Raw genomic sequence first — 27,606 nt, forward strand, 5'->3', positions numbered from 1 at the left:
CGACTGTTTTGTTCCTCAGCTGTCAATCACTGATTATTCAGGAGCTTTCCCGCCTCCACGCATACGGCCTTTCCCAAGCAAATGTGTCTTAGAAATTGTAAATCAATATATTGTTTCATGTGAATGAGCAGGCCAGATGATTTTCACATCATTTTGAAGAAAAAACTCTAGACTACTAGATCCTGTTTTGGAAAGTCTTGGGAAAACATGTTTAGAATGAGTTTTGTGGACTTCTATCAGTGACTTAAAAATTTAGCTTTTTCAAAAACCACGCATAAACATTTTTCTCTCAAAAATACAAACATGTACATACATGTTGATCATATAATATTGTAGCCCAGTTTGTGCTGAACTCAGTGTTATGAGACCTTTGCCATATATATGTTTTTAAGCAACTGAAAAAAGCACAAATGTCAGTGCATGTCAAAACTTCCCCAGGGCCCTAAAAACCCCTTAGACCCCAGAGGGGTAAGTTTGACAAAGATACAGCCTAAAATCTGTTTTTTTGCACTCTACATAAAATTCGTTAAGGCGGTTTACGGAAACAAATTGACGAATTGACATGAATTCTATAACTTTTTGCCGTGACGGTCTGTAGATGCAACATACCGATTTTCGTGGAAATCGGGCAAAAGCTCTAGGACGAGTTCGCAAAAGTAGGTTTTACGAATAATTCAAAATGGCGGAAAAATTTTCATGACGGAAAATGATGTCATATGGTCCATTCGAATCGTCTTGAGCCAAGGAATCAGAGCAAGCAATAATTTTTTTTCTAGGACTTATGGATCAGAAGTTATAAGCAAAAACATAAGTGCAAATTTGGACTGTTGGTGGCGCTAGCGGGTTAGACATAGAGACTCCAAATTTGCTATGGGGACACATTGGACAGTCCTTTATCAGTGTGCCAAATTTAATAATAAAAAGAAATAAAAAGAAAACTAACGGATACAATAGGGGTCTTCGCCCATTCTGGGCTTGACCCCTAATAATAAGAAAACTAACAAATACAATAGGGATCTTCGCCCCTTCGGGGCTTGACCCCTAAATATAGCTGCAAGCAGCAATACCGGGGTCAAGCCGAAAAGGGCACAGAAGGATGTAAAGTTGAGTTTGGATAAGCAGACTAAAGAACCTAGGTAAACCTCATGATTTCAGATGAAGAACACAAAAGTAAGCAACAAAAATAATCTATGTTCTTGTCTACTGCAATTGTCCTTCTGTTATTGACAATCATGGAACATTAGAGCACTGAAAGACATGTGAGTGATGTTTGCAGTGGCAAAACATGGGTCACCACATGTTACAACAAGTTAAATGAGTCAAAAGAGACCATCCCTGTGTCTCTACGATGTTCTGATGCAGAGAAAAAGCTCTTGCAAAAAAGTTGATATGGTATTCTCATCGGTTGCTAGAGAGTAAATTGACTTCCACCAGTGATTATAGTCCAAGCCATGAAAGGAACAATCCATGAAGACTCATGGTTTTAGATGTGTTGTTGCAGTAGTTTTAGGCAAAAATAGCTATTTTCTATCTCAAAACCACTAGGTGGCGCTATGACAAAACTGTGCATGCAACCTTAAGTCATGACTGAGTTACATCTAGCTAGTTTCATGACTATACACTTTAGTTTAGCTATAAAATAGTTGTATGATCATAGGGCTTGCTTGATATGAAAGATTTTGTTCAATTATAGGGCCACCTAGTGGTGCAGGCATACCATTTTTTTTTGTGGCCTCAGACTGTGCTCATACATCAGCGTATCAAATCTGGTGAAAAAATCTCTTTTCGTTGCGAAGTTATAACCATTTATGTGTAAAAAACACCAAATTTAAAGGTAATTTTTTGTTTTTTGCATTTTTCGGCCATTTCTGATGAAAATTTTTATATAATGCCAATAGAAACTTTTTGTTCAGAAGGTAAGGCTAGTTTCTTCCTATGGTGTTTTCGAGTCGATCGGAAAAATGTTCGCGGAGATATTCACGCGTGTTTCTTAAGCGCTATTTTGCTGCGCAGGGTTAACCGTAAGGCGAATTCTGTCATATTTGGTATCGTTGGACTCGGCAACAATTCAGAACTCCAAAGAAACAAGTCCCGTGATAATACGTCAATGGGAGCCAAAGTTATAGGCGTGTAAAGCATAAGTCTGACCACTAGGTGGCGCTGTGACGAAACTCTGCAAGCACCCGTAGTTCCTGACTGGCATCACAAGTACCAAGTATCGTGTCAATAGGCTTAAGTTTGCCGAAGATACATCCTCAAATCCGTTTTTTGTGCTCTACATAAGATTCGTTGACGCGGTTTACGGAAACGGATTGACGAATTGAAATGAATTCCATAACTTTTTGCCATGAGGGTCTATAGATGCTACATACCGATTTTCGTGGAAATTAGGCAAAAGCTCTAGGACGAGTTCGCAAAAGTAGGTTTTACGAATAATTCAAAATGGCGTAAAAATTTTGTTTCTAGGACTTACTGATCAGAAGTTATAAGCAAGAACATAAGTGCAACTTTGGACTGTTGGTGGCATTAGCGGGTTAGACATAGAGACTCCAAATTTGCTATGAGGACACATTGGAGTGTCCTTTATCAGTGTGCCAAATTTCATAACTTTCCTACGTACGGTTCTATGGGCTGCCATAGACCGCAATGGTGGAGGAATAATAATAATTGTTATAAAAAGAAAACTAACGGATACAATAGGGGTATTCGCCTATTCTGGGCTTGACCCCTAAATATAGCTGCAAGCAGCAATGCCGGGGTCAAGCCAAAAAGGGCACAGAAGAAAGTAAAGTTGAATTCGGATGAGCAGTTTAAAGAACCTAGGAAAATCTCTTGATTTCAGGCAAATAATATGACAGTTATCAGCAAAAAAGCTGTTTTCATTCAGTGTAATCTCTCCCTCTCTTCTCGAGGAGCATTGACAACTAGAACACTGAAGAAAATGTGAGTTGTGCTTGCAGTGGCAATTCTCAGCTTACAAAATGTTACAGTGGTGTTAACCCTCTGGGGTCCGACCATTTTGGGACACTGTCAGAGGTTCTGACATGCTCTTACATTTGGTCTTTTTTCAGTTGCTTTAAAACATAATAATGGCAAGTGTCTCATACCACTGTGTTCAGCACAAACTGGGCTAAAATATTATATGAGCTACATGTATGTACATGTTTGTATTTTTGAGAGAAAAAGGTTTATGCGTGGTTTTTAAAAAAGCTAAAATTTTAAGTCACTGATATAAGTCCACAAAACCCATACTAAACATGTTTTAACAAGACTTTCCGAAACAGAATCTAGTAGTCTAGAGTTTTTTCTTTAAAATCATCCTGCCTACTCATTCACATAAACCAGTATATTGATTTAGAAATTGTAAGACACTTTTTGTTTAGAGGGGCCGTATGCGAGAAGGATTGATTGACAGCTAGCAAACAAAGGCTCGCATAATGAGCTGCATAATGATCTGCATAATGAGGGAGGAGGGAACTACAGTAAAGAATGTGAGGACAAATGAACATGTTTGTTTGAGGTTTATTAAGAAGTTAACAATATAATCAAAATAGAAATGAAGGTCAGTAGGACCCTATTCAAAAACTTAACTTGTATAAGAAACTGATAAACAACAGAGCTGTAAACTTCATGTGGCTCATGTTACCATACAACTTTATGTCCAAAGAGTGTGAATATGTTTTTCCACTTCATAGTTTACTGATGAGAGGGATGCAGACCTGTAAGAGAGTTATGAACAGCTGTTAGCATAAATTGTCCACAGAAATACCCTTACATACATAACTGATGGGTAAATGATAGCACTTGTAACGGTGGTCGCCTAAACTCAATATACTGTATAAAAAAACTTGGCCTAGGCGGGTTTCGAACCCGGGTCTACCACGTGGCGGCCTAACGCACTACCACTGCGCCACCATTTGGTCACGTGTTTGATGTCTTTCACACACCTAGGTAGACTGGCCAAGGTAAATTTATAATTAAAAAAAAGGCGAGTCTCCGTGTAAACAACGCGGAGCTCATAATAAAACGGTGTCGCGTGTAAAGCGCAATGTATGGAATGCATTGCATGTAAACAATATCATATTACAGCAGACCCCCCCAGTGCAGCATTACTCAAAGTTGCCATAAAGGATACGAAAGTATCTACTGTACAGCATGTAACAATGAAATCTGCCATTACGTGATCACGCGTACTCGTTTGTAAATAAGCATGTAAACATGGAATCTTACAGCACACACTTAAAAGACACAGCAGTGCAGCATTACTCAAAGTTGCCATGAAGGATACGAAAGTGAATAACTGTGTCAAACACTGTACAGCAAACAATGAAATCCGCCATTACGTGATCACGCGTAAGTTACTCGTTTGTAAACAATGCGAACGTTTTTCAATCCAAAGCGTGCAGTCTGTTAAGGTTGCTTATGTAGGCTGAACTGCACAAGCCATAACATATTACAGGATAGCAAATATAAATGAAGACAAATGACTTACAGTTTCTTCAGGAATATATCCGCCTCCATTGCGCCTTCCATTGTTCTTCTTCTTAGGTAACGTTAAAGATAAACGCTTCTCTTCCTCAATGTCCAGACATAAATGAAGATATTCCTCACGTGTGTGTATAAAGTTTATAATCCAAACATGCGCTAAAGTCTTTAAATCTTATCAAACATTACGCTTTGCTGGTTTGAACAGCTCGTCTCTTCATTACCATGTCAACAGCGTGTGGGCGTGACCGCATTATAGATAATGAGCTCAGCCAGGAAAAACGGTACTCTCTTTACTTCAATGCAGATTATATAAACAGGAAATATTTGTTTTTGATAATAATTAGCTTGTTTAAAAGTAGACATTTCAGGCTTTCTTTGGATATGTGTATTATGTTTGTGTGACGAGTATTCGCGGAGTTTCAACTAATTTTTGTAACGTGATTTGAGAGACAGCTGGCGGAGACAGAAATGTCTGAATGAGCACCCTGTTTATTTTCTTTATTTGACAAAAACACAAAGATCTCTTGTTATTGTAAATGTACACTAATTAAAGAGGAACCTTCAGAGTTTCAAATGATGTCAAACACGTAAGTGTTTGATTATTAATGATGGAGTATTTTAAGTTGATTCTGCTATGATAAGGAGAAAACACGTCAAAACGCGTCCCCGCGTTTTTGGACCCCTGGGGGTTAATGAGTCGAAAGAGACCACCCCCATGTCTCTACGTTGTTCTGATGCAGAGATATAGCTCTTCTAAAAAGGGTTTATAAGGTATCCTAATTGGTTGCTAAGGAGTTAATTGGCATGCACCAATGATTATATATGGAATAGTTTTAGGCAAAAATACCATATTTCTATCTCAAAACCACTAGGTGGCGTAATGACAAAATTGTGCATGCAACCTCAGGTCATAACTGTGTTACATCTAGCTAGTTTTATGACTATACACTTTAGTTTAGTGAAGAAACAGTTGTATGACCATAGGGTGGCATGATTTCAAAGGTTTTGTTCAATTATAAGGCCAACTAGTGGTGCAAGCATACAATTTTTTTTGTGTAGCCTCAGACTGTGGTCGTACATTAGCGTATCAAATATGGTGAAAAAATCTCTTTGCTTTACCAAGTTATAACCATTTATGTGTAAAAAAACACAAAACGTAAAGGTAATTTTTCGTTTTTTGCAAATTTCGGCCATTTCTGATGAAAATTTTAATATAATGCCAATAGAACTTTTTGTTCAGAAGGTAAGGTTAGTTTCTTCCTATGGTGTTTTCGAGTCGATCAGAATAACGCTCGCGGAGATATTTGCGCGTGTTTGTTAAGTACTTTTTTTGCTGCGCAGGGTTAATTATAAGGCGAATTCTGGCATGTTTGGTATTTTTGGACTTGGCAACTATTCAGGACTCCAAAAAATCAAGTCCCGTGAAAATATGTTGATCACAGCCAAAGTTATAAGCATGTACAACATTCGTATGACCACTAGGTGGCGCTGTGACGAAACTCAGCATGCCCCCTCAGTTCTTGACTGGCATCACAACTACCAAGTGTGGCGTCAATAGACATAAGATTGGCAAAGATACAGCCTAAAATCTGTTTTTTTGCGCTCTACGTAAAATTTGTTGACGCGCTTTAAGACAACGGATTGGTTTATCGAAATTCTTTTGATAACTTTTTGTCAGGGGTGTCTATAGATGCTAGATACCAAAGGACATGCAAATCGGACAAACGCTCTAGGAGGAGTTCGAAAAAGTAGGTTTTACGGAAAATTCAAAATGGCGGAAAGATGTGCATGACACAAATGACATCAATGTGTGAATTTGAATCATCATGAGCCAAGGATTCAGAGGAAACAAGAAGTTATGAGCATGAACATAAGTGGATTTTTGGACTGTTGGTGGCGCTAGAGGGTTTGAGTCAGACACACCAAAGTTGCTATAGTAACTTCTGAGACTGTCCTCTACATGTGTGCCAAATTTCATAACTTTCCTACTTACGGTTCTATGGGCTGCCATTGACTTTTGGGTGGAAGAACGAGGAACAAGAATAACAATAAATATAGCTGCAAGCAGCGATACCGGGGTCAAGCCAAACATGGCAAAAAATGATTCATACGTGATGACTGTCATGATTTAAAATCTAAGTTTGCATTAGTTTTATAAAAAAAAATAGCAATTTTTTGTATCTTGAGACCACTAGGTGGCGCTGTGCCGAAACAATAGATGGTGCCTCAGGTCATGACTGTGATGACACATACCAAATTTAGTGTAAATACAATAAAGAGATGAAGAGATATAGCCTTAAATGACTTGACCACTAGGGGGCACTGACCAAAACAATAGATTGTGACTCAGGTCTTGATTGTGATGACACCCACCAAATTTGGTGTAAATACGATAAAGAGATGAAGAGATATAGCTTCAAATCTCTTAACCACTAGGGGGCGCCGAAAAGTTTACAAGCCCTCTCAGAACATGTTGCTTATGAACCATACCAAGATTCATAAGAATACGCAATTGCATTTCTGAAAAACTTGAACTTAAAGAAAAAATTCAAAATGGCCGACACACAAAATTGCCGACACACAAAATGGCCGACCAAAAACCATTTGGTATCGTTTGACTCTGCATGCCTCACGAAATCTAACAAGACCAGTCTCATAATTTTATATTCAAATTTGCAGTTATATTCAAATTTGCAGGTGTTCAATATAATTCAAAATGGCGGAAAGATGTGCATGACACAAATGACATCAATGTGTGCATTTGAATCATCATGAGCCAAGGATTCAGAGGAAACAAGAATTTAGTTTCTAGGACTCACGGGTCAGAAGTTATGAGCATTAACATAAGTGGATTTTTGGACTGTTGGTGGCGCTAGAGGGTTTGAGTCAGACACACCAAAGTTGCTATAGTAACTTCTGAGACTGTCCTCTACATGTGTGCCAAATTTCATAACTTTCCTATGTACGGTTGTATGGGCTGCCATTGAATTTCGGCGGAAGAACGAGGAAGAAAAATAATAATAAGAAAACTAACAATAACAATAGGTGTCTACGCCACTTCGTGGCTTGACCCCTAAATATAGCTGCAAGCAGCGATACCGGGGTCAAGCCAAACATGGCAAAAAATGATTCATACGTGATGACTGTCATGATTTAAGATCTAAGTTTGCATTAGTTTTATGAAAAAAATAGCAATTTTTTTGTATCTTGAGACCACTAGGTGGCGTGGTGCAGAAACAATAGATGGTGCCTCAGGTCATGACTGTGATGACACATACCAAATTTAGTGTAAATATGATAAAGCAATACAGAGATATAGCCTTAAATGACTTGACCACTAGGGGGCACTAACCAAACAATAAATTGTGACTCAGGTCTTGATTGTGATGACACCCACCAAATTTGGTGTAAATACAATAAAGAGATGCAGAGATATAGCCTTAAATGACTTGACCACTAGGGGGCACTAACCAAACAATAAATTGTGACTCAGGTCTTGATTGTGATGACACTCACCAAATTTGGTGTAAATACAATAAAGAGATGCAGAGATATAGCCTTAAATGACTTGACCACTAGGGGGCACTGACCAAAAAATAAATTGTGACTCAGGTCTTGATTGTGATGACACCCACCAAATTTGGTGTAAATACGATAAAGAGATGCAGAGATATAGCTTCAAATCTCTTAACCACTAGGGGGCACCGAAAAGTTTACAAGTCCTCCCAGAACATGTTGCTGATGAACCATACCAAGTTTCATAACAATACACAGTTGCGTTTCTGAAATACTTGAACTTAAAGAAAAATTCAAAATGGCCGACACACAAAATGGCCGACCAAAAACCATTTGGTATCGTTTGACTCGCCATGCCTCACGAAATCTAACAAGACCAGTCTCATAATTTTACATTCAAATTTGCAGTAGTTATAAGCAAAAATAGACATTTTTATATCTCGTGACCAGTAGGGGGCAGTGTGACGAAATGGTGCATGCACCCTCAGGACATCACTGTTATGACATATACCAAGTCTCATATTAATACGCAAAAGTTTTGCGAAGATACGGGCTCAAACACATTTTGGCGTGCTCGCCCTCGCATTCTTTGATGCGTTATACGACAACGGATAGGTCTACCGAAAATCTTTTGATAACTTTTTGTCTAGAGTGTCTCTAGATGATGCATACCAAAAATCAAGCCAATCACACGAGCGCTCTAGGAGGAGTTCGAAAAAGTAGGAGTTCAATATAATTCAAAATGGCCGACAGGAAGTAGGTTTGACTCAGACATATTTGATACCGTCGGACTCAGCATGAGCCAAGGAATCAATAGAGTGAAGTCTTATGTCATAGTGGCAATTTAATCAAATGATATAAAGATTTTAAACAATTTATTTACATATACTGACCACTAGGTGGCGCCGTCCTAAAGATTTATAGGTGCGCTCAGAACATGTCACCGATGAACCATGCCAAATTTCGTAGCGATACGCCATTCGGTTTGTGAAATACTGAACTTAATGAGAAAATTCAAAATGGCCGACAACCAAAATGGCCGACCAAAAACGGTTTGGTATCGTTTGACTCGGCATGCCTCAAGGAATCTAACAAGACCTCCTTCATGATTTTAGACTCAAGTGTGAAGTAGTTATAAGCAAAAATATGCATTTTTCGAATTTCGTGACCACTAGGTGGCGCTGTGACGAAACGTTGCAGGCAACCTCAAGTCATGACTGTAATGACATATACCAAGTTTCGTGTCGATACAATAATGTTTTGCGAAGATACAGCCTCACGTCCGTTTTGGCGTGCTCGCCGCCGTATATGTTGTCAATTTATATGAGAACGCATTGGTCTATCAAAAAGCTTTTGATAACTTTTTGTCTGGGGTGTCTCTAGATGCTACATACCAAAGGACATGCAAATCGGACGAACGCTCTAGGAGGAGTTCGAAAAAGTAGGTTTTAAGGAAAATTCAAAATGGCGGAAAGATGTGCATGACAGAAATGACATCAATGTGTGCAATTGAATCATCATAAGCAAAGGATTCAGAGGAAACAAGAATTTAGTTTCTAGGACTCACGGGTCAGAAGTTATGAGCATGAACATAAGTGGATTTTTGGACTGTTGGTGGCGCTAGAGGGTTTGAGTCAGACAAACCAATGTTGCTATAGTAACTTCTGAGACTGTCCTCTACATGTGTGCCAAATTTCATAACTTTCCTATGTACGGTTCTATGGGCTGCCATTGACTTCAATGGCGGAAGAACAAGAAGATGAAATATAGCTGCAAGCAGCGATACCGGGGTCAAGCCAAACATGGCAAAAAATGATTAATACGTGATGACTGTCATGATTTAAGATCTAAGTTTGCATTAGTTTTATGAAAATTTTTTTTTTCGTATCTTGAGACCACTAGGTGGCACTGTGCCGAAAGAATAGATGGTGCCTCAGGTCATGACTGTGATGACACATACCAAATTTAGTGTAAATACAATAAAGCGATACGGAGATATAGCCTTAAATGACTTGACCACTAGGGGGCACTGACCAAAAAATAAATTGTGACTCAGGTCTTGATTGTGATGACACCCACCAAATTTGGTGTAAATACGATAAAGAGATGCAGAGATATAGCTTCAAATCTCTTGACCACTAGGGGGCACCGGAAAGTTTACAAGTCCTCCCAGAACATGTTGCTGATGAACCATACCAAGTTTCATAATAATACGCAATTGCGTTTCTGAAATACTTGAACTTAAAGAAAAATTCAAAATGGCCGACACACAAAATGGCCGACCAAAAACCATTTGGTATCGTTTGACTCGGCATGCCTCACGAAATCTAACAAGACCAGTCTCATAATTTTACATTCAAATTTGCAGTAGTTATAAGCAAAAATAGACATTTTTTATATCTCGTGACCAGTAGGGGGCAGTGTGACGAAATGGTGCATGCACCCTCAGGTCATCACTGTTATGACATATACCAAGTCTCATATTAATACGCAAAAGTTTTGCGAAGATTCAGGCTCAAACACATTTTGGCGTGCTCGCCCTCGCATTCTTTGATGCGTTATACGACAACGGATAGGTCTAACGAAAATCTTTTGATAACTTTTTGTCTAGAGTGTCTCTAGATGATGCCTACCAAAAATCAAGCCAATCACACGAGCGCTCTAGGAGGAGTTCGAAAAAGTAGGTGTTCAATATAATTCAAAATGGCCGACAGGAAGTAGGTTTGACTCAGACATATTTGATACAGTCGGACTCAGCATGAGCCAAGGAATCAATAGAGTGAAGTCTTATGTCATACTGGCAATTTAATCAAATGACATAAAGATTTAAAAAAAAAATTTTACATATCCTGACCACTAGGTGGCGCCATCCTTAAGATTTATAGGTGCGCTCAGAACATGTCACTGATGAACCATGCCAAATTTCGTAGCGATACGCCATTCTGTTTGTGAAATACTGAACTTAATGAGAAAATTCAAAATGGCCGACACCCAAAATGGCCGACCGAAAACCGTTTGGTATCGTTTGACTCGGCATGCATCAAGGAATCTAACAAGACCACCTTCATGATTTTAGACTCAAGTTTGAAGTAGTTATAAGCGAAAATAGGCATTTTTCGAATTTCGTGACCACTAGGTGGCGCTGTGACGAAACGTTGCAGGCACCCTCAGGTCATGACTGTAATGACATATACCAAGTTTCGTGTCGATACAATAAAGTTTTGCGAAGATAAGGCCTCACGTCCGTTTTGGCGTGCTCGCCGTCATATATGTTGTCAATTTATACGAGAACGCATTGGTCTATCAAAAAGCTTTTGATAACTTTTTGTCTTGGGTGTCTCTAGATGCTACATACCAAAGGACATGCAAATCGGACAAACGGTCTAGGAGGAGTTCAAAAAAGTAGGTTTTACGAAAAATTCAAAATGGCGGAAAGACGTGCATGACACAAATGACATCAATGTGTGCATTTGAATCATCATGAGCCAAGGATTCAGAGGAAACAAGAATTTAGTTTCTAGGAGTCACGGGTCAGAAGTTATGAGCATGAACATAAGTGGATTTTTGGGCTGTTGGTGGCGCTAGAGGGTTTGAGTCAGACACACCAATGTTGCTATAGTAACTTCTAAGACCGTCCTCTACATGTGTGCCAAATTTCATAACTTTCCTATGTACGGTTCTATGGGCTGCCATTGACTTCAATGGCGGAAGAACAAGAAGAAGAATAATATATAAATATAGCTGCAAGCAGCGATACCGGGGTCAAGCCAAACATGGCAAAAAATGATTCATACGTGATGACTGTCATGATTTAAGATCTAAGTTTGCATTAGTTTTATGAAAAAATAGCAATTTTTTCGTATCTTGAGACCACTAGGTGGCGTTGTGTCGAAACAATAGATGGTGCCTCAGGTCATGACTGTGATGACACATACCGAATTAAGTGTAAATACGATAAACCGATACAGAGATATAGCCTCAAATGACTTGACCACTAGGGGGCACTGACCAAACAATAAATTGTAACTCAGGCCTTGATTGTGATGACACCCACCAAATTTGGTGTAAATACGATAAAGAGATGCAGAGATATAGCTTCAAATCTCTTGACCACTAGGGGGCGCCAAAAAGTTTACAAGTCCTCCCAGAACATGTTGCTGATGAACCATACCTAGTTTCATAACAATACGCAATTGCGTTTCTGAAATACTTGAATTTAAAGAAAAAATTCAAAATGGCCGACACACAAAATGGCCGACCAAAAACCATTTGGTATCGTTTGACTCGGTATGCCTCAAGAAATCTAACAAGACCAGTCTCATAATTTTACATTCAAGTTTGCAGTAGTTATAAGCAAAAATAGACATTTTTTATATCTCGTGACCAGTAGGGGGCAGTGTGACGAAATGTTGCATGCACCCTCAGGTCATCACTGTTATGACATATACCAAGTCTCATATTAATACGCAAAAGTTTTGCGAAGATACAGGCTCAAACACATTTTGGCGTGCTCGCCCTCGCATTCTTTGATGCGTTATACAACAACGGATAGGTCTACCGAAAAGCTTTTGATAACTTTTTGTCTGGAGTGTCTTTAGATGATGCATACCAAAAATCAAGCCAATCACACGAGCGCTCTAGGAGGAGTTTGAAAAAGTAGGTGTTCAATATAATTCAAAATGGCTGACAGGAAGTAGGTTTGACTCAGACATATTTGGTACAGTCGGACTCAGCATGAGCCAAGGAATCAATAGAGTGAAGTCTTATGTCATAGTGGCAATTTAATCAAATGCTATAAAGATTTTAAACAATTACTTTACATATCCTGACCACTAGGTGGCGCTGTCCTAAAGATTTACAGGTGCGCTCAGAACATGTCACTGATGAACCATGCCAAATTTCGTATTGATACGTCATTCTGTTTGTGAAATACTGAACTTAATGAGAAAATTCAAAATGGCCGACACCCAAAATGGCCGACCGAAAACCGTTTTTTATCGTTTGACTCGGCATGCCTCAAGGTATCTAACAAGACCACCTTCATGATTTTAGACTCAAGTTTGAAGTAGTTAAAAGCGAAAATAGGCATTTTTCGAAACTCGTGACCACTAGGTGGCGCTGTGACGAAACGTTGCAGGCACCCTCAGGTCATGACTGTTATGACATATACCAAGTTTCGTGTCGATACACATAAGTTTTGCGAAGATACGGCCTCACGTCCGTTGTGGCGTGCTCGCCGCCGTATATGTTGTCACGGTATACGAGAACGCATTGGTCTATCAAAAAGCTTTTGATAACTTTTTGTCAGGGGTGTCTCTAGATGCTAGATACCAAAGGACATGCAAATCGGACAAACGCTCTAGGAGGAGTTCGAAAAAGTAGGTTTTACGGAAAATTCAAAATGGCGGAAAGATGTGCATGACAGAAATGACATCAATGTGTGCAATTGAATCATCATGAGCCAAGGATTCAGAGGAAACAAGAATTTAGTTTCTAGGACTCACGGGTCAGAAGTTATGAGCATGAACATAAGTGGATTTTTGGACTGTTGGTGGCGCTAGAGAGTTTGAGTTAGACACACCAATGTTGCTATAGTAACTTCTAAGACTGTCCTCTACATGTGTGCCAAATTTCATAACTTTCCTATGTACGGTTCTATGGGCTGCCATTGACTTCAATGGCGGAAGAGGAAACATAATAATAATAATAATAATAATAATAATAATAAGAAAACTAACAATAACAATAGGGTTCTACGCCCCTTCGGGGCTTGACCCCTAATAATAATAATAAGAAAACTAACAATAACAATAGGGTTCTACGCCCCTTCGGGGCTTGACCCCTAAATATAGCTGCAAGCAGCAATGCCGGGGTCAAGCCGAAAAGGGCACAAAAGGATGTAAAATTGAGGTTGGATAAGCAGATTGAAGAACTTAGGTAAACCTAATAATTTTAGATGAAAAAACAAAAAAGTTATCAACAAAAATAATCTAAGTTCTTGTCTACTGCAATCGTCCTTCTGTTGTTGACAATCATGGAACATTAGAGCACTGAAGGACATGTGAGTGGTGTTTGCAGTGGTAAAACGTAGGTCACATCATGTTACAGCAAGTTTAATCAGTCAAAAGCGACCATCCCCGTGTCTCTACGATGTTCTGATGCAGAGAAAAAGCTCTTGAAAAAACGGTTGATAAGGTATTCTCAATGGTTGCTAGGGAGTGAATTGGCAACCACCAGAGATTATAGTCAAAGCCATGAAAGGAATAATCCATGATGACTCATGATTTTAGATGTGTTGTTGCAGTAGTTTTGGGCAAAAATAAAATTTTCTATCTCAAAACCAGTAGGTGGCGCAATGAAAAAATTGTGCATGCAACATCAGGTCATGATTATGTTACATCTAGCTAGTTTTATGACTATACACTTTAGTTAAGTTAAGAAACAGTTGTATGACCATAAGGCTGGCTTGTTATCAAAGGTTTTGTTCAATCATAAGGCCATCTAGTGGTGCAAGCATACAATTTTTTTTGTGTGGCCTCAGAATGTGCTCATACATCAGTGTATCAAATCTGGTGTAAAAATCTTATTTTGTTGCAGAGTTATAACCATTTATGTGTAAAAAACACAAAATTTGAAGGTAATTTTTCGTTTTTTGCATTTTTCGGCCATTTCTGATGAAAATTTTAATATAACGCCAATAGAACTTTTTGTTCAGAAGGTAAGGTTAGTTTCTTGCTATGGTGTTTTCGAGTCGATCGGAAAAACGCTCGCGGAGATATTCACGCGTGTTTTTTAAGCGCTATTTTGCTGCGCAGGGTTAACCGTAAGGCGAATTCTGGCATGTTTGGTATCGTTGGACTCGGCAACTATTCAGAACTCCAAGGAAACAAGTCCCGTGAAAATACGTCAATCGGAGCCAAAGTTATAGGCGTATAAAACATTTCTCTGGCCACTAGGTGGCGCTGCAACGAAACTGTGCATGCTCCTTCAGTTCCTGACTGGCATCACAAGTACCAAGTGTCGTGTCAATAGGCCTAAGTTTGACGAAGATACAGCCTAAAATCTGTTTTTTTGCGCTCTACGTAAACTTCGTTAAGGCGGTATTCGACAACGGATTGCTGTATCGAAATTCTTTTGATAACTTTCTGCCATGAGTGTCTCAAGATGATACATACCAATTTTCGTGGCAATCGGACAAAAGCTCTAGGACGAGTTCGAAAAAGTAGGTTTTACGAATAATACAAAATGGCGGGGAATTTTTCTTGACGGAAAATGACGTCATAGGGTCCAATCGAATCGTCTTGAGCCAAGGAATCAGAGGAAGCATGAATTTTGTTTCTAGGGCTTACGGATAAGAAGTTATAGGCAAAAACATAAGTGCAATTTTGGACTGTTGGTGGCGCTAGTGGGTTAGACATAGAGACTCCAAATTTGCTGTGGGGACACATTGGACTGTCCTTTATCAGTGTGCCAAATTTCATAACTTTCCTACGTACGGTTCTATGGGCTGCCATAGACCGCAATGGCGGAAGAAGAATAACTAATAATAATAATAAAATTAAGAAAACTAACGGATACAATAGGGGTCTTCGCCCCTTCGGGGCTTGACCCCTAATAAATATAGCTGCAAGCAGCGATACCGGGGTCAAGCCAAACATGGCAAAAAATGATTCATACGTGATGACTGTCATGATTTCACATCTAAGTTTGCAATACTTTTATGAAAAAATAGCAATTTTTTTGTATCTTGAGACCACTAGGTGGCGCTGTGCCGAAACAATAGATGGTGCCTCAGGTCATGACTCTGATGACACATACCAAATTTAGTGTAAATACGATAAAGCGATATGGAGATATAGCCTTAAATGACTTGAACACTAGGGGGCACTGACCAAAAAATAAATTGTGACTCAAGTCTTGATTGTGATGAAACCCACCAAATTTGGTGTAAATACGATAAAGAGATGCAGAGATATAGCTTCAAATCTCTTGACCACTAGGGGGCACCGAAAAGTTTACAAGTCCTCCCAGAACATGTTGCTGATGAACCATACCAAGTTTCATAACAATATGCAATTGCGTTTCTGAAATACTTGAACTTAAAGAAAAAATTCAAAATGGCAGACACACAAAATGGCCGACCAAAAACCATTTGGTATCGTTTGACTCGGCATGCCTCAAGAAATCTAACAAGACCAGTCTCATAATTTTACATTCAAGTTTGCAGTAGTTATAAGCAAAAATAGACATTTTTTATATCTCCTGACCAGTAGGGGGCAGTGTGACGAAATGTTGCATGCACCCTCAGCTCATCACTGTTATGACATATACCAAGTCTCATATTAATACGCAAAAGTTTTGCGAAGATACAGGCTCAAACACATTTTGGCGTGCTCGCCCTCGCATTCTTTGATGCGTTATACGACAACGGATAGGTCTACCGAAAAGCTTTTGATAACTTTTTGTCTAGAGTGTCTCTAGATGATGCATACCAAAAATCAAGCCAATCACACGAGCGCTCTAGGAGGAGTTTGAAAAAGTAGGTGTTCAATATAATTCAAAATGGCCGACAGGAAGTAGGTTTGACTCAGACATATTTGGTACAGTCGGACTTAGCATGAGCCAAGGAATCAATAGAGTGAAGTCTTATGTCATAGTGGCAATTTAATCAAATGATATAAAGATTTTAAACAATTTATTTACATATCCTGACCACTAGGTGGCGCTGTCCTAAAGATTTATAGGTGCGCTCAGAACATGTCACTGATAAACCATGCCAAATTTCGTAGCGATACGCCATTCTGTTTGTGAAATACTGAACTTAATGAGACAATTCAAAATGGCCGACTCCCAAAATGGCCGACCGAAAACCGTTTGGTATCGTTTGACTCGGCATGCCTCAAGGAATCTAACAAGACCACCTTCGTGATTTTAGGCTCAAGTTTGAAGTAGTTATAAGCGAGAATAGGAATTTTTTGAATCTCGTGACCACTAGGTGGCGCTGTGACGAAACGTTGCAGGCACCCTCAGGTCATGACTGTAATGACATATACCAAGTTTCGTGTCGACACAATAAAGTTTTGCGAAGATACGGCCTCACGTCCGTTTTGGCGTGCTCGCCGCCATATATGTTGTCAATTTATATGAGAACGCATTGGTCTATCAAAAAGCTTTTGATAACTTTTTGTCTGGGGTGTCTCTAGATGCTACATATCAAAGGACATGCAAATCGGACCGACGGTCTAGGATGAGTTCGTAAAAGTCGGTTTTACGGAAAATTCAAAATGGCGGAAAGATGTGCATGACACAAATGAAATCAACATGTGCAATTGAATCATCATGAGCCAAGGATTCAGAGGAAACAAGAATTTATTTTCTAGGACTCACGGGTCAGAAGTTGTGAGCATGAACATAAGTGGATTTTTGGACTGTTGGTGGCGCTAGAGGGTTTGAGTCAGACACACCAATGTTGCTATAGTAACTTCTGAGACTGTCCTCTACATGTGTGCCAAATTTCATAACTTTCCTATGTACGGTTCTATGGGCTGCCATTGACTTTCGGCGGAAGAACGAGGAAGAAAAATAATAATAAATATAGCTGCAAGCAGCGATACCGGGGTCAAGCCAAACATGGCAAAAAATGATTCATACGTGATGACTGTCATGATTTAAGATCTAACTCTGCATTAGTTTTAGGGAAAAAATAGCAATTTTTTGTATCTTGAGACCACTAGGTGGCGCTTTGCCGAAACAATAGATGGTGCCTCAGGTCATGACAGTGATGACACATACCAAATTTAGTGTAAATACGATAAAGCGATACGAAGATATAGCCTTAAATGACTTGACCACTAGGGGGCACTGACCAAAAAATAAATTGTGACTCAGGTCTTGATTGTGATGACACCCACCAAATTTGGTGTTAATATGATAAAGAGATGAAGAGATATAGCTTCAAATCTCTTGACCACTAGGGGGCACCGAAAAGTTTACAAGTCCTCCTAGAACATGTTGCTGATGAACCATACCAAGTTTCATAACAATACGCAATTGTGTTTCTGAAATACTTCAATTTAAAGAAAAAATTCAAAATGGCCAACACACAAAATGGCCGACCAAAAACCATTTGGTATCGTTTGACTCGGCATGCCTCACGAAATCTAAAAAGACTAGTCTCATAATTTTACATTCAAGTTTGCAGTAGTTATAAGCAAAAATAGACATATTTTATATGTCGTGACCAGTAGGGGGCAGTGTGACGAAATGGTGCATGCACCCTCAGGTCATCACTGTTATGACATATACCAAGTCTCATATTAATACACAAAAGTTTTGCGAAGATACAGGCTCAAACACATTTTGGCGTGCTCGCCCTCGCATTCTTTGATGCGTTATACGACAACGGATAGGTCTACCGAAAAGCTTTTGATAACTTTTTGTCTAGAGTGTCTCTAGGTGATGCCTACCAAAATTCAAGCCAATCAAACAATCGCTCTAGGAGGAGTTCGAAGAAGTAGGACTTCAATATAATTCAAAATGGCCGACAGGAAGTAGGTTTGACTCAGACATATTTGGTACAGTCAGACTCAGCATGAGCCAAGGAATCAATAGAGTGAAGTCTTATGTCATAGTGGCAATTTAATCAAATGAAATAAAGATTTTAAATAATTTATTTACATATCCTGACCACTAGGTGGCGCCGTCCTAAAGATTTATAGGTGGGCTCAGAACATGTCACTGATGAACCATGCCAAATTTCGTAGCGATACGCCATTTTGTTTGTGAAATACTGAACTTAATGAGAAAATTCAAAATGGCCGACACCCAAAATGGCCGACCGAAAACCGTTTGGTATCGTTTGACTCGGCATGCCTCAAGGAATCTAACAAGACCACCTTCATGATTTTAGACTCAAGTTTGAAGTAGTTATAAGCGAAAATAGGCATTTTTCGAATCTCGTTACCACTAGGTGGCGCTGTGACGAAACGTTGCAGGCACCCTCAGGTCATGATTGTAATGACATATACCAAGTTTCATGTCGATAGACCAAAGTGTTGCAAAGATACAGCCTCACGTCCATTTTGGCGTGCTCGCCGCCATATATGTTGTCAATTTATATGAGAACGCATTGGTCTATCAAAAAGCTTTTGATAACTTTTTGTCTGGGGTGTCTCTAGATGCTACATACCAAAGGACATGCAAATTGGACAAACAGTCTAGGAGGAGTTCGAAAAAGTAGGTTTTACGGAAAATTCAAAATGGCGGAAAGATGTGCATGACACAAATGACATCAATGTGTGCAATTGAATCATCATGAGCCAAGGATTCAGAGGAAACAAGAATTTAGTTTCTAGGACTCACGGGTCAGAAGTTGTGAGCATGAACATAAGTGGATTTTTGGACTGTTGGTGGCGCTAGAGGGTTTGAGTCAGACACACCAATGTTGCTATAGTAACTTCTGAGACTGTCCTCTACATGTGTGCCAAATTTCATAACTTTCCTATGTACGGTTCTAGGGGCTGCCATTGACTTCAATGGCGGAAGAGGAAACATAATAATAATAATAATAATAATAATAATAATAAGAAAACTAACAATAACAATAGGGTTCTACGCCCCTTCGGGGCTTGACCCCTAATAATAATAATAAGAAAACTAACAATAACAATAGGGTTCTACGCCCCTTCGGGGCTTGACCCCTAAATATAGCTGCAAGCAGCGATACCGGGGTCAAGCCAAACATGGCAAAAAATGATTCATACCTGATGACTGTCATGATTTAAGATCTAAGTTTGCATCAGTTTTACGAAAAAAAATAGCTATTTTTTTGTAACTTGAGACCACTAGGTGGCACTGTGCCGAAACAATAGATGGTGCCTCAGGCCATGATTGTGATGACACATACCAAATTTAGTGTAAATACAATAAAGCGATACGGAGATATAGCTTTAAATGACTTGACCACTAGGGGGCACTGACCAAACAATAAATTGTGACTCAGGTCTTGATTGTGATGACACCCACCAAATTTGGTGTAAATACGATAAAGAGATGCAGAGATATAGCTTCAAATCTCTTGACCATTAGGGGGCACCGGAAAGTTTACAAGTCCTCCCAGAACATGTTGCCGATGAACCATACCAAGTTTCATAACAATACGCAATTGCGTTTCTGAAATACTTGAACTTAAAAAAAATTCAAAATGTCCGACACACAAAATGGCCGACCAAAAACCATTTGGTATCGTTTGACTCAACATGCCTCACGAAATCTAACAAGACCAGTCTCATAATTTTACATTCAAATTTGCAGTAGTTATAAGCAAAAATAGACATTTTTTATATCTCGTGACCAGTAGGGGGCAGTGTGACGAAATGGTGCATGCACCCTCAGGTCATCACTGTTATGACATATACCAAGTCTCATATTAATACGCAAAAGTTTTGCGAAGATACAGGCTCAAACACATTTTGGCGTGCTCGCCCTCGCATTCTTTGATGCGTTATACGACAACGGATAGGTCTACCGAAAAGCTTTTGATAACTTTTTGTCTGGAGTGTCTCTAGATGATGCCTACCAAAAATCAAGCCAATCAAACGAGCGCTCTAGGAGGAGTTCGAAAAAGTAGGTGTTCAATATAATTCAAAATGGCCGACAGGAAGTAGGTTTGACTCAGACATATTTGGTACAGTTGGACTCAGCACGAGCCAAGGAATCAATAGAGTGAAGTCTCATGTCAGTGTGGCAATTTAATCAAATGAAATTTTAAACAATTTCTTTACATATCCTGACCACTAGGTGGCGCCGTCCTAAAGATTTATATGTGCGCTCAGAACATGTCTCTGATGAACCATGCCAAATTTCGTAGCGATACGCCATTCTGTTTGTGAAATACTGAACTTAATGGGAAAATTCAAAATGGCCGACACCCAAAATGGCCGACCGAAAACCGTTTGATATCGTTTGACTCGGCATGCCTCAAGGAATCTAACAAGACCAACTTCATGATTTTAGACTCAAGTTTGAAGTAGTTATAAGCGAAAATAGTCATTTTTCGAATCTTGTGACCACTAGGTGGCGCTGTGACGAAACGTTGCAGGCACCCTCAGGTCATGACTGTTATGACATATACCAAGTTTCGTGTTGATACAATAAAGTTTTGCGAAGATACAGCCTCACGTCCATTTTGGCGTGCTCGCCGCCATATATGTTGTCAATTTATATGAGAACGCATTGGTCTATCAAAAAGCTTTTGATAACTTTTTGTCTTGGGTGTCTCTAGATGTTACATACCAAAGGACATGCAAATCGGACAAACGGTCTAGGAGGAGTTCGAAAAAGTAAGTTTTACGAAAAATTCAAAATGGCGGAAGGATGTGTATGACACAAATGACATCAATGTGTGCATTTGAATCGTCATGAGCAAAGGATTCAGAGGAAACAAGAATTTAGTTTCTAGGACTCATGGGTCAGAAGTTATGAGCATGAACATAAGTGGATTGGACTGTTGGTGGCGCTAGAGGGTTTGAGTCAGACACACCAATGTTGCTATAGTAACTTCTGAGACTGTCCTCTACATGTGTGCCAAATTTCATAACTTTCCTACGTACGGTTCTATGGGCTGCCATTGACTTTCGGCGGAAGAACGAGGAAGAAAAATAATAATAATAATAATAAGAAAACTAACAATAACAATAGGGTTCTACGCCCCTTCGGGGCTTGACCCCTAATAATAATAATAAGAAAACTAACAATAACAATAGGGTTCTACGCCCCTTCGGGGCTTGACCCCTAAATATAGCTGCAAGCAGCAATGCCGGGGTCAAGACGAAAAGGGCACAAAAGGATGTAAAATTGAGATTGGATAAGCAGATTGAAGAACCTAGGTAAATCTAATAATTTCAGATGAAAAAACAAAAAAGTTAACAACAAAAATAATCTAAGTTCTTGTCTACTGCAATCGTCCTTCTGTTATTGACAATCATGGAACATTAGAGCACTGAATGACATCTGAGTGGTGTTTGCAGTGGCAAAACATGGGTCACATCATGTTACAACAAGTTTAATAAGAGACCATCCCCGTGTCTCTACAATGTTCTGATGCAGAGATATTGCTTTTGCAAAAACGGTTGATAAGGTATTCTCAATGGTTGCTAGGGAGTTAATTGGCAACATCCAGTGATTGTAGTCAAAGCCATGAAATGAATAATCCATGATGACTCATGGTTTTAGATGTGTTGTTGCAGTAGTTTTAGGCAAAAATACCATATTCTATCTCAAAACCAGTAGATGGCGCAATGAAAAAATTGTGCATGGAACATCAGGTCATAATTGTGTTACATCTAGCTAGTTTAATGACTATACACTTCAGTTTAGTTAAGAAACAGTTGTATGACCATAAGGCTGGCTTGTTATCAAAGGTTTTGTTCAATTATAAGGCCATCTAGTGGTGCAGGCATACCATTTTTTTTGTGTGGCCTCAGAATGTGCTCATACATCAGCGTATCAAATCTGATGAAAAAATCTCTTTTCGTTGCGAAGTTATAACCATTTATGTGTTAAAAATACAAAATTTAGAGGTCACTTTTAGTTTTTTTGCAATTTTCGGCCATTTCTGATGGAAATTTTAATATAACGCCAATAGAACTTTTTGTTCAGAAGGTAAGGTTAGTTTCTTCCTATGGTGTTTTCAAGTCGATCGGAAAAACGCTCGCGGAGATATTCACGCGTGTTTTTTTAGCGCTATTTTGCTGCGCAGGGTTAACCGTAAGGCGAATTCTGGCATGTTTGGTATCGTTGGACTCGGCAACTATTCAGAACTCCAAAGAAACAAGTCCCGTGAAAATACGTCAATCGGAGCCAAAGTTATAGGCGTGTAAAGCATCAAATGATATAAAGATTTTAAACAATTTCTTTACATATCCTGACCACTAGGTGGCGCCGTCCTAAAGATTTATAGGTGTGCTCAGAACATGTCACTGATGAACCATGCCAAATTTCGTAGCGATACGCCATTCTCTTTGTGAAATACTGAACTTAATGAGAAAATTCAAAATGGCCGACACCCAAAATGGCCGACCGAAAACCGTTGGGTATCGTTTGACTCGGCATGCCTCAAGGAATCTAACAAGACCACCTTCATGATTTTAGACTCAAGTTTGAAGTAGTTATAAGCGAAAATAAGCATTTTTTGAATCTGGTGACCACTAGGTGGCGCTGTGACAAAACGTTGCAGGCACCCTCAGGTCATGACTGTAATGACATATACCAAGTTTCATGTCAATACACTAAAGCGTTGCGAAGATACAGCCTCACGTCTGTTTTGGCGTGCTCGCCGCCATATATATGAACGCATTGGTCTATCAAAAAGCTTTTGATAACTTTTTGTCTGGGGTGTCTCTAGATGCTACATACCAAAGGACATGCAAATCGGACGAACGCTCTAGGAGGAGTTCAAAAAAGTAGGTTTTACAGAAAATTCAAAATGGCGGAAAGATTTGCATGACACAAATGACATCACTGTGTGCAATTGAATCATCATGAGCAAAGGATTCAGAGGAAACAACAATTTAGTTTCTAGGACTCACGGGTCAGAAGTTATGAGCATGAACATAAGTGGATTTTTGGACTGTTGGTGGCGCTAGAGTGTTTGAGTCAGACACACCAATGTTGCTATAGAAACTTCTGAGACTGTCCTCTACATGTGTGCCAAATTTTATAACTTTCCTACGTACGGTTCTATGGGCTGCCATTGACTTTTGGGTGGAAGAACGAGGAACAAGAATAATAATAAATATAGCTGCAAGCAGCGATACCGGGGTCAAGCCAAACATGGCAAATAATGATTCATACGTGAGGACTGTCATGATTTAAGATCTAAGTTTGCATTAGTTTTATGTAAAAAAAGCAATTTTTTGTATCTTGAGACCACTAGGTGGCACTGTGCCGAAACAATAGATGGTGGCTGAGGTCATGACTGTGATGACACATACCAAATTTAGTGTAAATACGAGAAAACGATACGGAGATATAGCCTTAAATGTCTTGACCACTTGGGGGCACTGACCAAAACAATAGATGGTGACTCAGGTCATGATTGGGATGACACCCACCAAATTTGGTGTAAATACGATAAAGAGATGCAGAGATATAGCTTCAAATCTCTTGACCACTAGGGGGCGCCGAAATGTTTACAAGTCCTCTCAGAACATGTTGCTGATGAACTATACCAAGTTTCATAACAATACGCAATTGCGTTTCTGAAATACTTGAACTTAAAGAAAAATTCAAAATGGCCGACACACAAAATGGCCGACCAAAAACCATTTTGTATCGTTTGACTCGCCATGCCTCACGAAATCTAACAAGACCACTCTCATAATTTTACATTCAAGTTTGCAGTAGTTATAAGCAAAAATAGGCATTTTTCGAATCTCGTGACCACTAGGTGGCGCTGTGATGAAACGTTGCAGGCACCCTCAGGTCATCACTGTTATGACATATACCAAGTCTCATATTAATACGCAAAAGTTTTGCGAAGATACAGGCTCAAACACATTTTGGCGTGCTCGCCCTCGCATTCTTTGATGCGTTATACGACAACGGATAGGTCTACCGAAAAGCTTTTGATAACTTTTTGTCTAGAGTGTCTCTAGATGATGCATACCAAAAATCAAGCCAATCACACGAGCGCTCTAGGAGGAGTTTGAAAAAGTAGGTGTTCAATATAATTCAAAATGGCCGACAGGAAGTAGGTTTGACTCAGACATATTTGGTACAGTCGGATTCAGCATGAGCCAAGGAAACAATAGAGTGAAGTCTTATGTCATAGTGGCAATTTAATCAAGTGATATAAAGATTTTAAACAATTTATTTACATATCCTGACCACTAGGTGGCGCTGTCCTAAAGATTTATAGGTGCGCTCAGAACATGTCACTGATGAACCATGCCAAATTTCGTAGCGATACGCCATTCTGTTTGTGAAATACTGAACTTAATGAGAAAATTCAAAATGGCCGACACCCAAAATGGCCGACCGAAAACCGTTCGGTATCTTTTGACTCGGCATGCCTCAAGGAATCTAACAAGACCACCTTCATTATTTTAGACTCAAGTTTGAAGTAGTTATAAGCGAAAATAGGCATTTTTCGAATCTCGTGACCACTAGGTTGCGCTGTGACGAAACGTTGCAGGCACCCTCAGGTCATGACTGTTATGACATATACCAAGTTTCGTGTCGATACAATAAAGTTTTGCGAAGATAAGGCCTCACGTCCGTTTTGGCGTGCTCGCCGCCATAGATGTTGTCAATTTATATGAGAACGCATTGGTCTATCAAAAAGCTTTTGATAACTTTTTGTCTTGGGTGTCTCTAGATGCTACATACCAAAGGACATGGAAATCGGACAAACGGTCTAGGAGGAGTTCGAAAAAGTAGGTTTTACGAAAAATTCAAAATGGCGGAAAGATGTGCATGACACAAATGACATCAATGTGTGCATTTGAATCATCATGAGCCAAGGATTCAGAGGAAACAAGAATTTAGTTTCTAGGACTCACGGGTCAGAAGTTATGAGCATGAACATAAGTGGATTTTTGGACTGTTGGTGGCGCTAGAGGGTTTGAGTCAGACTCACCAATGTTGCTATAGTAACTTCTAAGACCGTCCTCTACATGTGTGCCAAATTTTATAACTTTCCTACGTACGGTTCTATGGGCTGCCATTGACTTCAATGGCGGAAGAACAAGGATGAATAATAATAATAATAAGAAAACTAACAATAACAATAGGGTTCTACGCCCCTTCGGGGCTTGACCCCTAAATATAGCTGCAAGCAGCGATACCGGGGTCAAGCCAAACATGGCAAAAAATTATTCATACCTGATGACTGTCATGATTTAAGATCTAAGTTTGCATTAGTTTTATGAAAAAAATAGCAATTTTTTCGTATCTTGAGACCACTAGGTGGCGCTGTGCCGAAACAATAGATGGTGCCTCAGGTCATGACTGTGATGACACATACCAAATTTAGTGTAAATACGATAAACCGATACGGAGATATAGCCTTAAATGACTTGACCACTAGGGGGCACTGACCAAACAATAAATTGTAACTCAGGCCTTGATTGTGATGACACCGACCAAATTAGGTGTAAATACGATAAAGAGATGCAGAGATATAGCTATAAATCTCTTGACCACTAGGGGGCGCCAAAAAGTTTACAAGTTCTCCCAGAACATGTTGCTGATGAACCATACCAAGTTTCATAACAATACGCAATTGCGTTTCTGAAATACTTGAACTTAAAGAAAAAATTCAAAATGGCCGACACACAAAATGGCCGACCAAAAACCATTTGGTATCGTTTGACTCGGTATGCCTCAAGAATTCTAACAAGACCAGTCTCATAATTTTACACTCAAGTTTGCAGTAGTTATAAGCAAAAATAGACATTTTTTATATCTCGTGACCAGTAGGGGGCAGTGTGACGAAATGTTGCATGCACCCTCAGGTCATCACTGTTATGACATATACCAAGTCTCATATTAATACGCAAAAGTTTTGCGAAGATACAGGCTCAAACACATTTTGGCGTGCTCGCCCTCGCATTCTTTGATGCGTTATACGACAACGGATTGGTCTACCGAAAAGTTTTTGATAACTTTTTGTCTGGAGTGGCTCTAGATGATGCATACCAAAAATCAAGCCAATCACACGAGCGCTCTAGGAGGAGTTCGAAAAAGTAGGTGTTCAATATAATTCAAAATGGCTGACAGGAAGTAGGTTTGACTCAGACATATTTGGTACAGTCGGACTCAGCATGAGCCAAGGAATCAATAGAGTGAAGTCTTATGTCATAGTGGCAATTTAATCAAATGATATAAAGATTTTAAACAATTTATTTACATATCCTGACCACTAGGTGGCGCCGTCCTAAAGATTTATAGGTGCGCTCAGAACATGTCACTGATGAACCATGCCAAATTTCGTAGCGATACGCCATTCTGTTTGTGAAATACTGAACTTAATGAGAAAATTCAAAATGGCCGACCCCCAAAATGGTCGACCGAAAACCGTTTAGTATCGTTTGACTCGGCATGCCTCAAGGAATCTAACAAGACCACCTTCATGATTTTAGACTCAAGTTTGAAGTAGTTATAAGCGAAAATAGGCTTTTTTCGAATCTCGTGACCACTAGGGGGCGCTGTGCCGAAACGTTGCAGGCACCCTCAGGTCATGATTGTTATGACATATACCAAGTTTCGTGTCGATACAATAAAGTTTTGCGAAGATAAGGCCTCACGTCCGTTTTTGCGTGCTCGCCGCCATATATGTTGTCAATTTATATGAGAACGCATTGGTCTATGAAAAAGCTTTTGATAACTTTTTGTCAGAGGTGTCTCTAGATGCTATATACCAAAGGACATGCAAATCGGACAAACGGTCTAGGAGGAGTTCGAAAAAGTAGGTTTTACGAAAAATTCTAAATGGCGGAAAGATGTGCATGACACAAATGACATCAATGTGTGCATTTGAATCATCACGAGTCAAGGATTCAGAGGAAACAAGAATTTAGTTTCTAGGACTCACGGGTCAGA

The 27,606-nt window shown here is 39.4% G+C and overlaps 2 long non-coding RNA genes across 2 annotated transcripts in view; both read right to left on the reverse strand.

Moving 5' to 3' along the window:
• Positions 1-27,606, reverse strand: part of LOC129450975 (uncharacterized) — a 415,333-nt gene that overhangs the window by 17,396 nt on the left and 370,331 nt on the right. The gene's annotated exons all lie outside the window — the stretch shown is intronic.
• On the reverse strand, positions 3,507-5,178 carry LOC129450978 (uncharacterized). Its single transcript, XR_008646521.2, has 2 exons — positions 4,493-5,178; positions 3,507-3,719 (listed from the first exon to the last, which is right to left on the reverse strand). It is a non-coding gene; the product is annotated as an uncharacterized lncRNA (long non-coding RNA).

This window comes from Misgurnus anguillicaudatus, chromosome 8 (assembly GCF_027580225.2).
Source record: "Misgurnus anguillicaudatus chromosome 8, ASM2758022v2, whole genome shotgun sequence".
NCBI classification, from domain to species: Eukaryota; Metazoa; Chordata; class Actinopteri; order Cypriniformes; family Cobitidae; genus Misgurnus; species Misgurnus anguillicaudatus.